Source organism: Callorhinus ursinus, unplaced genomic scaffold (genome assembly GCF_003265705.2).
Source record: "Callorhinus ursinus isolate GAN/ISIS: 27379988/994484 unplaced genomic scaffold, GSC_fseal_2.0 scaffold169, whole genome shotgun sequence".
Classification (NCBI taxonomy): domain Eukaryota; kingdom Metazoa; phylum Chordata; class Mammalia; order Carnivora; family Otariidae; genus Callorhinus; species Callorhinus ursinus.
Genome location: NW_027397231.1, coordinates 101,324 through 106,135, shown reverse-complemented (window position 1 = coordinate 106,135; position 4,812 = coordinate 101,324). Strand labels below are relative to the sequence as shown.

Below are 4,812 nucleotides of genomic sequence, written 5' to 3'. Positions count from 1 at the left end.
GGCAGTACGCGAGGGAAGAGTTTAGTGAGGCCTCACGCTCTGAGGTGTCCCGGGGAGGGTCCAGTGCGCCCGCGGTTGGGGGGGGGACCGCGGATAGTGACGCGGGGGGGATAGTGAGATGCGTGCTGGGAAGGTGGTGAAGCCTGAGCGCGCGAGGGCTGCGGGGAGCGAGGGGCGGGGTGGGGCCTGGGCGCGTGTGCGCATGCGCGAGGAAGGGGCCCGCGGTGGCGGGGCGGTTGGGGAAGGCGTTGGCAGGAGGCACCGCGCCGCGGGTGACGCTTGTCCCTCACAGGTGGAGGTGGAGGTGTGGCCGTGGCGGCTACGAGGCCTGAGCGGTGAGTGTGGGACGTCCCCGCCCCGGTGTCCTCTCCCCAGATTCCCCTGGGGCGGCGGAGGGTGCTCCCTGGACTGCCCCCGGGAGGCCGACCCGCCGGCCCGCACTCTGAGCTCAGAGCCCGAAAGTGCGAACCCCACACAAGACCCCCAAGCCCCCAAATACACTGGAACCCACCACAGCCCTCTCTGCTCCCCCAAAACGATACCCAAACCCCCTTGGAAGTGATACACATATAATATTACCTGTACCTCACTGTCGACTGTCAGGGGCCGCCACACCCAGTGTTGACCCTCCCTCCTGTTTTGCGTGTCCCTCGCTGGACCTCACTCCCATCCTTTTTCTCTCCGGGTCCCCCTGCTCTGGGGAGTGCATCCAGGGCTTCCCAGGGAGGAGAAAGTGCCCTCCCCCTCAAAAACACCAAAACAAACACAGGAAGTAAAGACACTTCTCTGGACCCCGAAACACACACAGAAGCTAACGAGAACAAATTCAACAAAATTTTATTTGGGCTGTACCAAGTATTTGAAAGCCAGGGCTCTGGAGGCACGTGTTGTGGGTCTAGGCCTGCGGAGTCCAGAATTTATTTGCTGTGTGACTGTCCCAGTCAGCTGGGGCTGCCCTAACAGAATACTGTAGGCTGGGTGACTTAAAACAACCAATGTATTTCTCACAGTTCTGGAGGCTGGGAAGTCTTCCGTCAAAGCTCCATGCAGATTCAGTGTGTGGTGAGAGCCTGATTTCTGATTCACAGACAGGCATCTTCTCAACATGTCCTTCACATGGTGGAGGGAGCAAGGGAGCTCTCTGGGGGCTGTGTCATAAGGGCACTAATCCCATTCATCAGGGCTCCATCCTCATGAGCTCGTCACATGCTGCGTGTCCCTCATGGTGATACCATCACACTGGGGTTAGGATTTCAACATACGAATCTGGGGAGAAGAGGAGGACACAGACATTCAGATTATCGCAATGACCTAATGTAAATTGCTTGATTTCACTAAGCCTCAGTATCCTCCTGTAAAAGAAGCTGGATACTATTTGTACCCATTAGAATATTTCAACTGACAGGAGGTAGTAAACGTTCAAGAAATAGAGAAAGGGGTATGGAAGTTAAGTGTTGCAGGAAGCTCAAGTGTCTTTGTTCTCCTCTGCCAAAGCGGAAATTGCACTGAACTACGTTAAACAGGCAAGGAAGACTTTATGCACGGCTCTAGGAACTGGGAACACAGGCCAGAACTCAGTCTGAGCTCAGTTCTGCTCAGACAAGGGATGGGAGGGTGTTTGAGGGCTGAGTGAGACAGTGGGAATGTGCTGGAGGACTGTAGAGGGGAGGTTGACCAGGAGAACACATTGAGTAACTTCCTGAAGTTTGCTCTGTGGTTCTCTGTGATTAGGCCATGTGTGTTTGCTGTTGGTGCCTGTTAGAAGCTAGCTCCTACCCTCCCACAGAGACTGGGAATAGGGGTGCTATCTTCCTTGAGGATTACATTTCAAAGGATGGCTCCCAGGCCCTTCAGAAAGAGAGTTTGGGGTTGTAAAACAGAAAAGAGGCTTGTAAAAAGAGTTATATATGTTTTAAACAGAGAAGGGATGTTTAATTAAAGCTTTTCTAAAGCAGATGCCCAGAGAAAAGGGTGGTCAGGACCTAGAACCAGGGAGAGCCATATGTATAGTATTAGTCCAGCCCAGAGGAACATTCAAGCCATCTTGGTCCCCTCATTTTATGTAAAGTAGGCAGAAGATTTAAAAGGAAAGATAACCTCTGTTTAAGGAGAAGAAAGCTGCTGTGTTTCATTCAGAACAGCTCAGTGCTTTTCAGAAGAGGAAATAAATTGTAGTGAGGATAAGTCTCATTCTAAGAATTTAGGACTGTAAGCAATGTAATGGCTTAATTTTCAGTAACTTCATTTAATTGTTTTTTGAGAGCCCACACATCAATAGGTTGCCCTAAAGTTTTTTAGACACACCAGGTTCATGTCCCTTCAACTTCCTCCTCCTTTCCCTCCCACCTCAGTGTTGCATCCAAGTTTGGGATGGACAGGAGTGGCAGTGCATTTAGTATTTAGGGTGTTAAAAGTTCAGAAACAGTAGAGGTAAAACCAATGAATCACTGAAGCAGTAATTACTAAAGTTTTGTGCGTACACCAAAAAGACAGTTCATGAACTATGAGCACTCAAAGCAAAACATGGAATGATTGGATTTATTGTCATAAAGCAGCTTATAGTGTGAGAAGGCAGTGACTGTTTATTCTTCATAGTAATTTGTTATGGTATTAGATTATTTTAAATGATAGGGAATGGCTAGTGGTTATCTCATAACAATTTTGGGAAATAGTTTTAAGTTTTGCTTATGATTTCCAGAGGCATAAGCAAGAAATGAGTGAGGTTGAGTTAGCCTAGCTAAATTAAGCTTTGTATGTTTAAACTGTTTTTGTCTGCTCAGGGAATTTCTAAGGCTGGCCTCTGATTGTTTTTCATTTTAACAAGGGACAGGATATTGAGGGTAAGTTGATTTCCTCACTAGGCTCTTTTGGTGTCAGACCTCTTCTGCCCTAAGATTCTTCCATATGTATCTGGGGAATAGTGAAGGAGGTGGGTTGACAGGACACTGGGAAACTGCTTTTCCTCTTTGTGCATAACTTCATATCTGTTGTTTTACCCTAGAAAGGATAAAGGGAAAGAACTGGCCTCTGTCTTTTTAGGCTTAGGTGTTGTTCTGTAGTCCTTAGAGCAAGAGAAAAAAGTTCTTGGACCATTAGGTATTTTATTGTCTTTGGTGCAATTGTAAATTGTTGAGAGTTTTTTGATTACTGATTCATTTTCATTGCTGGCAATTGGTTCAAATTGGTTCTGTTTTTTTCTTAATTCAGTTTGGGAGGTTATATGTTTTTAGGTATATCCCTTTCTTTTAGGTTGTCCAGTTTGTTGACATATAATTTTTCTTGATATTTTCTTATAATTCTTTGTATTTTTGTAGTGTTGGTTCTTTCTCTCTTATTTTAATTTTATTTATTTGGGCCCTTTTTCTTGTCTTATTGTTAAGTCTGGCTAGATGTTTATCAATTTTGTAGACAAATTAAACTAGATGGATACCTAGATACCTAGAAATAAACCTAATCAAAGAGGTGAAAGACCTGCACTCTGAAAACTGTGACACACTAAATGAAAGAATTGAAGAGAACACAAAGAAATGAAAAGACATTCCCTGCTCATGGATTGGAAGAACAACTATTGTTAAAATGTCCATACTACCAAAAGCAATCTACAGATTTAATGAAATCCCTATCAAAATACCAACAGGATCTTTCACAACTAGACCAAAAAGCCCAAACAGCCAAAGCTGTTTTGAAAAAGATAAAGCAAAGCTGGAGATACCACAATTCCAGACTTCAAATTATATTGCAAAGCTATCATGAAACAGTATGGTACTGGCACAAAAATAGACACATAGATCAATGAAACAGAATAGAGAGCCCAGAAAGAAACCCACCACTATATGGTGAATTAATCTTTGAAGAAGGAGGGAAGACTATCCAATGAGAAAAAGACAGTCTCTTCAACAAATGTTGTTGGAAAAACTGGTCAGCTACATGTAAAAGAATGAAACTGGAACATGGTCTTTCACCACATGCAAAAATAAATTCAAAATCGAATAAAGACCTAAATGTGAGACCTGAAGCCATAAATATCCTAGAAGAGAGCACAGACAGTAAGTTCTCTAACATTGGCTGCCAACAACACTTTTATAGGTGTCTCCTAAGGCAAGGGAAATAAAAGCAAAAATAAACTATTGGGACTACATCAAAATATAAAGCTTCTGCACAGTGAAGGAAACAATAAAACTAAAAGGTAATTTATGGAATGGGAGAGCATATTTGCAAATATCAAAATCAATAAAGGGTTAGTATCCAAAATATATAAAGAACTGATACAACTCGACACCCAAAAAACAATCTGATTGAAAAATGGGCAGAAGACATGAACAGACATTTCTCCAGAGAAGACATCTAGTTTGCCCACAGAAATATGAAAAGATGCTCAACATCACTCATCATCAGGGAAATGCAAATCAAAACTACGATGAGATATCACCTCACACCTGTCGGAATGGCTAAAATCAACCACACAAGAAACAATAGGTATTGGTGAGGATGTGGAGAAAGGGGAATCCTCTTGCACTGTTAGTGGGAATGTAAACTGGTGCAGCCACGCTGGAAACAGTATGGAGGTGACTCAGAAAGTCAAAAATAGAACTGTCCTTTGATCCATCAATTGTACTACTAAGTATTTACCCAAAGGGCACAAGAGTACTAATTCAAAGGGATACATGCACCCTGATGTTTACAACAGCATTATCTACAATAGCCAAACCATAGACAGAGCCAAAATGTTCATCAACTGATGAATGGATGAAGAAGTGGTATGTGTACACACACACACACACACACACACACACACACACACACACACACACA

The 4,812-nt window shown here is 43.8% G+C and overlaps 1 protein-coding gene across 1 annotated transcript in view; it reads left to right on the top strand.

Annotated features, from left to right (window-relative positions):
* The first annotated feature begins 214 nt into the window (after positions 1-214).
* The window catches only part of LOC112817007 (phospholipid-transporting ATPase ABCA3-like), a 96,124-nt gene continuing 91,526 nt past the window's right edge, over positions 215-4,812 (top strand). The window contains 1 exon segment of the mRNA XM_073890440.1: positions 215-335. The gene's annotated coding sequence lies outside the window, so the exon portion shown is untranslated.